This window comes from Hipposideros armiger, unplaced genomic scaffold (assembly GCF_001890085.2).
Source record: "Hipposideros armiger isolate ML-2016 unplaced genomic scaffold, ASM189008v1 scaffold_236, whole genome shotgun sequence".
NCBI lineage: Eukaryota > Metazoa > Chordata > Mammalia > Chiroptera > Hipposideridae > Hipposideros > Hipposideros armiger.
Genome location: NW_017731586.1, coordinates 1,770,978 through 1,780,167, shown reverse-complemented (window position 1 = coordinate 1,780,167; position 9,190 = coordinate 1,770,978). Strand labels below are relative to the sequence as shown.

Below are 9,190 nucleotides of genomic sequence, written 5' to 3'. Positions count from 1 at the left end.
GGGTCACGCCCCCAAGCCCGCCCCCCGACCCCAACCTCGCTAGGAAAGGCTGGAAGGCTCTGCGGCCGACGGCTGGGCGACTTGACTCCACTTCCGGGGCGGGTTCCGCTGGGGAAGCTCGTAAGTCTGAGGAGAGCTGGGCGGTGGGAATTCGATTCTGAGCAGGTCAAACCCGAGTCAGTCAGAGTAGGACTCCAGTTGGAACTTGCGGGGTCACAGCCTACTAGTGAGAAAAGCATATTTCTAGAGTGCTTCCGCGCCGCCACCAGCCGTGGGCTGGGACTACAAGTCCCGGCCGGCAGGACTCCAGGAGCGGGGGCGGGAGAGGGCGGTGGTGGGAAGAGAAGCATGCTGGGAGCTGTAGTGTCATCCCCACATTCACAGCAGGTATGTCTTCATGTTACTAATGGTTCGGTGACTGTTGACGGCAATTAGACCTTGGCACTTGGAAATGGCTACGGCCAAGAGAAACGAAATGCTTCTTGAGTGAAAGGAGAACACTTTGGCTTTTTTCAAATCCGTCTAAACCCTTGGCGAGTGAGCGCCTGAGATTCGAAGTGCGTCCTAATAATACATACCACGCATATGGTGTGAGCTTAGTGTTTGCTGAATTGTTGCCTTTAGCTTGCAGTACTTTAGAACTGAATTTTCTCCGTAGAATGGACTTCATGAGTCTTTATTTATCTTTGTAAGTCTTCTAGTAATCAGAATATCCTAGTCTAATTCACCATTTTGCAAAGAAAGTGGTTTGCCCAAGGTCCCCCAGCATATTCTTAGCAGAGCCAAAACTATTGATAGAACTCATATCCTTTTGCTTTCACTACAACACCTAAATGCCTTTCACTAAGGAACTTAATCTTGTGATAATGTGACAGTAGTGAAAGATTTGATTTGTGGACTTGTTTTGGTCACTTATGTCCACAAACAATATTTTTTACAGACCAGGTTGGTCAGGGAATTTGGTTAAAACAGGAAATACCCGTGGTAGGCCCCTTTTCCCAAATGAATGTTTAGAAGTAGACTGGGACTGGACTCTGGCGATCGTTGAATGCCAGGCTAAGGATTTGAACTTAATACTGTCGGCAGTGGGAGCCATCAAATGTTTCTGACTCTAGAAGTAAAATTAGAAAAATCTTGGATAGGTTGTGAATTATTAAGGGGAAAGAATGTAATGAGAGATACTGGAAGCCAATACATGAAGCAACAAAAATTGAAACTAAGGTCAGAACACTGTAATTACAAAGACACACACAGATGGAGGTGATAGAGACTGAAAGATCTCACAGAACTAGGTGCCTAACTGACTTATTGGGCAAGAAAGAAGGTAGAATTAAAAATTACTGAAATTACCAGGTTAGCATAGATTAGAACACAAGACTGTGCATGGTATGGGCAAATGGGGACATTCATACACAGATGGCAAGAGAAATTGGCACAATGTCTTTGGAGGCAATTTGGCTATAAATGTATCAAAATGGAAAAGTCATGCGTGCTTTCATTGAAAAATTTATATAGGATTTACGGCTGTGTTCAAACATAAACATAAATGCTCATTGCAGCCTTATTTGTAATGGCAAGAATGGAAATAACACCTGCCTATCAAAAGAGCACTGGTTAAAAAACAAAATCACATGCATATAATTAAGTTCTGTGAAGCTATTTTTAAAAATGAAATATATATATATATTTGTTGATGTGGAATAGGCCCCAAGGTCTACTTATTAAATGAAAAAAGCTAGGCATACATTGTGTTTATGGTATTCTTTATTTTTTCATTTATGTAAAATGGAATATGGATAAAACGTGGATTAAAAAAATGCCTGATCATACATAGAATTTTTGTGAAGGATACTTCAAAAACTGTTAGCTGTAGTTGCCTGTAAGAGGGCCTTGAGAATCTTTAGTAGAAAGGAGACAACTTTTACCATGTATGTGCATTACTGTTCCAACAAAATTAAATCAATTAAAAATTTTTAGACTTTGAATCCAAGTCATAAGAAAATGGCAATATCTTTCATAGAAACATGCAAATAAAGGGAAAAGGAAGCAGATCTTGTTTGGGAGAGTTTCCTTAAATGGCACAGGCTAAGTTTCAGAATTCCCACCTACTTACGCCACAATTCTCAAGGGACTTGATGGTCCTGTCCATCCTTGGCCACAGCCGAGGGTATGGGCACTTGACCCAAGTTAACCAGTCTATGTAAACTGGCCAGCAACCTATGGCCAAGTGTAGCAACATGATCTGGACCAATCAGTTCTCACTGTTAGGATTCTGAACTAAGAAACCTAGAGAGAAGAAGTCATTAAGCAGCAAGGGCAGAAGCTGAATGCCATGGGGTAGAGTTAGGGATTTGGCAGGCTGAAGCCCTGTGAGAGTAGAAAGTATAAAGAATCTGGTTAGTCAAGAAAGGAGTGTTAAGCAGGCATGCAGAGATATGTAGAGATGTCATGATATAACTCATGTGGCCATGGGAGAGATGGGGAGAATCCCTGGAACAACTCGACTTCCTCATAACTTTTCAGGACAGGTTTGGTTGACATTTATTCTATAAATAAATCCTGCTTTTCCTGAAACAGAGTAGGGCAATTATAAAGAGCATGGACTCTGAAGTGTGAGAGAACCCACTCCATTTCTTAACTTTGGGCAAGTCACTTAACCTCTCCAAGCCTCAGTTTTGTCCGTCTACTATGAAAACCGTCTGGTGCTGTCTTAACAAGATGTGTTTCAGAATTAGTGTACTACACATCACACTTGCTCATAGAAAACACAAAATAAGAACTGGTCCAACAAAGAATGAAAGATTTCCGGACCTTTTACTTTTTTACCTCTTGAGGGATGAGAAGAAACCCAAATACCGTTTTCAAAAATCTCTCTTCTTATACTTTTGTGAAGGTTTGAGTGGGAGTTTAAAACTAATAATCAAAAAGAGGTTTCAGGATTATCTGTTTCATATTCACAGTATTCTTCCCCCCTCTAGCTCAGGTAAAAGTAATCCTTTATATCCGTATAGAAAATTTAACTTTTGGAGTATTTTCACATCTGTTCTCTCATAAAAGCTACCTTTGTCACAGCTTTCATGGCATTATATTAACTCTTAAAAGAACTCTTGGCGAGTTCTTTTTTTTTTCTTCTTGTAACCCTGGGAAATAATTTGGCATCATTGTCCTCATTAATAGATGAAAACTAAATAAAACATGGGAGTGAACATGTCTAGTTCACTTGTGAAAAACAAATGCCAGACGCATGGCCAGAACCCACAGGTCCTGAGTTTCCAGCTTGTTGCATAAACCACTGAGTCACAATGCTTTTATACCTGGTGTAATTTAAGTGAAACTACAGATGAGGCTTCAAACCATTCTGAGTCTCCCAAAGCAGCACTTCTACTATTGTCATCTCATTTTACATCCCTCAGTGCTCTCTCTACTCCCAAACTAAAGGACTCATAGCTGGGAAGTTACGGGAGAGTGAATAAGAAAGAAGGGAGGGAAATTCTTCTCTAGTGTATTCCTGGCATCCCTTACTCCTTCATTCCTAGACCTACTCACAGCAAAAGAGCTGTTGACCATTTTTTAACCTGTGAGTTTGTTGTTGAGATATGTAATCTAATAGAATACTGAGGGAATAAAGGAGCATAACTTTTTAGTCTGGGTAGCATAAGATTTTTAGAAGGAAAGCATATAAAAATGGAGAGAAGTTTGGAAAGGATGAAATTTCTTTAATAATATATGTTTCTAAAGCTAATTTTTCAGAGCTTTTTTTTTTTCACATAATACTCTGTTCATTCTCATAACTCTACCGTGAAGTAGGTAAGCCAGGTATTATCATCTCCATCTTTATATATGCATTAGAATACTAGTAGGGATAATAATACCCAAGCTTAGAGAAATGAAATTATTTGCCAAAGGTCATTTAGGTGGCAGAACTGGAACCAAAACCCAGGAGGCTCTCCACTCAATGAAAGATTCAGAGTGTTACACAACAAAGGCTAAATACTGCAGTAGTCTAATAAATACTAACTGCAGGAAAATGTAGTAATTAAATCCACTCTCTTCTCTAAATTTTGTATCTCATATTTCTTAGCTGTTTCATTTAACATTCAAAGAGAAGTTAATATTTTATAAATAACTTCAAAGTCAAGTACTACCTGAGCATCTAATTAGTGCCCCTTCAACATGATGACATTTAGTTTCTGTGTTCAGGAATAGATCATAAACAAGGGCTGTGAAATATGATTGCAACATATAATTCATCCGTATTGACTGGGCTCAGGCCCAACTATCAGCAAAAAGCCCCAGAACAAAATAAGCAGAAAATCCTTTTCATTCAGTAACTGCTAATATTTTAGATTAAAAATAAATTGTGTATGAAGATAAATACTTTATGATCTCACTTCCATGTGGAACCTTAAAAAGAAATAGGGTGGGGGGAGGTGGAGTTGGAAAGAGGTCAACAGAAGGTAAAAACTTCCAATTATAAGACAAATAAGTACTAGGATGTAATGCATAACATGAGGACGATAGTTAATACTGCTGTATGACATACAGGAAAGTTGCTAAGAGTAAATCCTAAGATTTACTCTCACCACAAGGAGAAAACTTTTGTTTTTCTTTTTTTTCTTTTTATTGTATCTATTTGAGATGTTGGATGTTAGCTGAACCTATTGTGGTAATCATTTAACAGTATACTCGTATATAAATCAAACCAGCATGCTGTATGCCTTAAACTTATACAGTGATGTCAATTATTTTTCAGTACAACTAGGGAAAAAATAAATTGTGATTCCACTTATACGAGGCATCTACAGTAGTCAAATTTATAAAAACAAAAAGTAGAATGGTGCTTACCAGGGGTTGGGGGTAGGGAGAAAGGGCAATTGTTTAATAGGTATAGAGTTTCAGATTGCAAGATGGAAAAAAGTTCTGGAGATCTGTTTCACAACAATGTGAATACACTTAAAAGTGGTTAAGAAGGTACATTTAATATGTGATCTTTACATAATAAATACGTAAATTTTATACATAAATAAATTGTATTGCTTAGGATGATGAAAAAAATCTGGATAGTGATGATGGTTTCACAACAATTTGAATGGACTAATGTCACTGAACAGTACACTTAAAAATGGTTAATGTTAGGTATATTCTCCACAGTTAAAAAAATTGTATTTAAAGCACCAATGTGATTTTGACTTTTTATCCTATTCACTATTCTGTAAAACACTTTGCATTTCATATTTCTGCCTAGGCCACTATGAAGCTAAAATTTCTTTGAGCCTCTCAGTTATTCAGCCTATAGTTAAACATAAATAATTGGTGCTGTTAGGGAGATACTTAAGTCTAAACTAAAGTCTATAGAGGGAAATTTCATTTCCAACACTTATCATCATATTATGCAAAAGCCTTTTAATGTCCATAGAATTCCACAAGGCACCTTACATGCATGTTATGTTTTCTTCAGTGAAACCAGTAGATGATCGCCTTGCTTTGTCAGTGACTGTCACATTTCAAGATGCCCGTTTTGTAGTCACATTCAAGTTCATCCTCTAGTTGAAAATTTATTTAAAGCCATTTACTGTTACTAGCTAGTTACTAATTTTTCTCAACTTTCAACTAACAAGCATTTTGGGTTATAAAATTATTTTTAAATTTCCTTTTAATGTGCTCTACCAGTTACTTTTTAAAAGTAAACTTTAAAAATATTTTAAACTTCAAAGGTATATATTTCCTTATTTTTCAAAGAAGTAAGCTATGTAATTTGTCAAGGCAATTATTTTCTACACTCTCCTTATCAGTTTTTAAGTAGTTCCATTTTTCAAAATTATAATGAAATATTTGCTTATATCTTTATTTAATAGTAACTTGTCTCCTAGAGGTCTTTCCTTTTCCTAATTGAATGTTTGACATTTAGTGTTTCTTCAGTAGATTTCAATTTGCTCCCTTTCTCCAATTATCCCTGACTGATCTTTTTGTTGCATGTTACATAAAGACTATTTTAAGTATATTCGTAATATGTCACAAATCCAGTATCGTGTGTCATACAGATGGTACTATGCAGTGGTTTTATTTCTGATGAGCAATTTGTGAGACGGTATTATGCAATGTTTTAAAAATTAAACTTGTCACATTTGGATTTGCGCATGTGGAGGGGGAGATATTTATGATTTACACCGAAGCCCAAAAGCCCAGGCAGTGTTTTTCTTCATTCTTGGTTAGTCCCATGGCTCCTTAAGCCTTACCTACACCCTGCTTCTTGATTCCTAGAGAAAATACGAGTTACCAAGTGTCAACTCAGTTGTTTCCCTTTCCAAGTGAAATTTGGAAATCACAAATTTACCCCTGTATTTATTTGTTTCTCTCCAATATTAGGATTCCTGATCCTTTCTGAGGCCAACCCCTCCCCTGTTAACCCTCTCTATCTTTTATCTCTTCCTAGTCTTGCTGTACAAATATCTCCTCTCCTTTATCTATCTTCAGTCTTTACCTCTCCACTGACTCCTCTTAGCCTACAAAATGCCAGGACTCCCCCAAGCTGCTGCACAGGCCCATCATTTGCAATCCACAACCACCTGACTCCTGGCACATTACTCCTAAAAGGACCTTCTATTTGCCAGATCTAATGACCTTTTAGTTTAAATTCTACTCTACTTTCCTGTGGCGTTTGACCCTTTTCTATAAATACCCTTCCTTCTTGAAATTCTCCTCTTCCTTAGTTTTAGTTTTAAATTGAGGTAAAATTGACATGGCATAAAATTAACTTTTAAAGTGAACAATTCAGTGGCATTTAGTACATTCAAAACATTGTGCAATGACCACCTCTGTCTAGTTCAAAAAACAGTTTCATGACCCGGAAAGGAAAGCCCGTACTCATTAATTAGTTGCTCCCCACTCCTTCATGCCCCCAACCCCTGGCAACCACCAATCTGTGTTCAATCCCTGTGGATTTAGCTATTCTGGGTATTTCATATAAATGGAACTATACAATGTGTGAACGCTTGTGTCTGGCCTCTTTCACTTAGTGTACTTTTTTTGTTTATTTCAAATCCTGATATTTTGCCATATTTGCCTCAGATTTTATTTAAGTGACAAAACATTATAGATAAATTGAGATGCCTTTGTAGTCCTTCCCTTTCCTTCCTCCCCAGAAATAACTTTTATCTTGGATTTAGAATTTTTTTTTGTTCCAGTGGTGTTATGTTGAGGTGCCTTGCCTTTAAAAAAATTATGGTAGAAAACATGTAACATAAAATATATCATCTTAACCATTTTAAATGTACAGTTTGGTAGTGTTAACTGTATTCACATTTTTTGTGAAACAGTTCTCCAGAACATTTTCATCTTGCAAAACTGAACATCTATATTCATTAAACAACTGCCCTTTCCCCCTTTTCCTCAGCCCCTGGTAACCACCGTTCTACTTTCTGTTTCTATGCATCTGATGACTTTAGATAGCTAATGCAAGTGGAATCATACAGTATTTGTCCTTTGTGACTGGCTTATTCCACTTAGCATAATATCCTTAAGGTTCATCAATGTTGTAGCGTGTGTCAGAATTTTTCTTCTTTTTATGGCTGAATGATATTCTATTGTGTGTATATACTGCATTTTGCTTATCCATTCATCAGTGGACAGTTGGGCTGTTTTCACTTTTTGGCTGTTGTGAACAGTGCTGTTATGAACATGCGTGTACATGTATTTGGAGTAATTATTGCTAGGTCATATACTAATTCTACCTTTAACATTTTGAGGAACCACCAAACTGATTTCCACAGTGGTTGCCCATGTTATGTTCTCACCAGCATTGTACAAGGGTCCCAATTTCTCTATACCCTTTACAACACTTGCTATTTTCCTTAAATAATTTTTCTTTTTAAATTTTCAGCCATCCTAGTGGGTATGAGTGGTACCTCATTGTGATTTTGACTTGCATTTTTGAAATGACTAATGATCTTGAGCATCTTTTCAAATGCTTGTTGGCCATTTGTAAATCTTTGGAGAAAAGTCTGTTCAAGTCCTTTGCCCATTTTTTAGTTGGGTTCTTAGTCTTTTTGTTGTTGAGTTGTTAGAGTTCTTTATATATTCTCGATACTAGACCCCTATCAGATATTTGATTTGCCAATATCTTTTCTCTTTCTGTAGGTCATCTCCTTCTTTGGTTTTAAAACACTACTACTCTCTGCTATTTTCCCTCCTGTCTCTCTTTCAAATAGTACATTTGTTCAATAGATTAATTTTGAGCACCCACTATATTGTTAGGCACTGTTTCATGTATTGGCAGTATAAATACAAATATTATTTACTCTCTGACAACCTTTTTATTTCCTTCTCTGTCTTCTATTTTTTTTTTTAAAGATTTGTTTGGGGAATTGGAGGAGGGGAACAGTGTTGGGGAATTGGAGAAGAGGAACAGCCAAGTTGTCCTTCAATCTTAGTTGTGGAGGTCTCAGCAAGTTCAGTTCCAAGTCCAGTTGCGCCACTCAGCTCGAGGTGCTGTGTTTAGTTAGTTGCGGGTTAGCGTAGCCACCATCCCAGGTGGGAGTTGAACCAAGCAGCCTCGTTGTTAAGAGCACATGCTCTATCCACTGAGCCATCCAGGTGGCAGCTCAGCTCAAGGTGCTGAGTTCAGTCTCAGTTACGGGCAGCATAGCCCACCATCTCGAACAGGCAACCTTGTTTTTAGGAGCACGTGCTCTCACCAGATGAGTCATCCTGCCACCTGTTGGCAGGTCAACAGCAGTTCACTTCGGGCGCAGCTCACTGGCCCATGTGGGAATTGAACTGAAAAGATCCCGTTGCTCAGAGCTTGCACTCTTGAGCGAGCTCTTAACCAACTGAGCCACTCGCCTGGCCCTGTCTTCTATTTTTTTAATGCCTAAATATGATCATTTTTCGGAGTTATGTTGCCTTTTCTATGGAGGCTTCCTACCTACTTTTTGTCCCAGAAAAAGCCTGTTTAACCTTCAGGATCCAATCTGAACATCAACCCTCTGGGAAGATTCTGTGATTTTACCAGACAGAATCAATCACTCCTTCTTTGCTCCTATAGCACTTTATACATTTACGTAACAATAGTATAGTCCTTACATTGCTTTATAATTGTTTGTTTATATATCTAGGATGTGCACTTCTTCATGTAGAGCTCATATCCTCATTATCCTCATAGCTAATAAATCTCTCCCAAGCTCCTCGTAAA

At 37.8% G+C, this 9,190-nt stretch overlaps 1 long non-coding RNA gene across 3 annotated transcripts in view; it reads left to right on the top strand.

Annotated features, from left to right (window-relative positions):
• Nucleotides 1–29: 29 nt before the first annotated feature.
• LOC109389502 (uncharacterized) overlaps nt 30–9,190 on the top strand; it is a 118,061-nt gene continuing 108,900 nt past the window's right edge. For 2 of the 3 annotated variants that reach the window (XR_002125403.1, XR_002125404.1), the window contains exon 1: nt 127–387. This is a non-coding gene — a long non-coding RNA (uncharacterized LOC109389502). The other variant, XR_002125405.1, reaches the window with a different exon arrangement.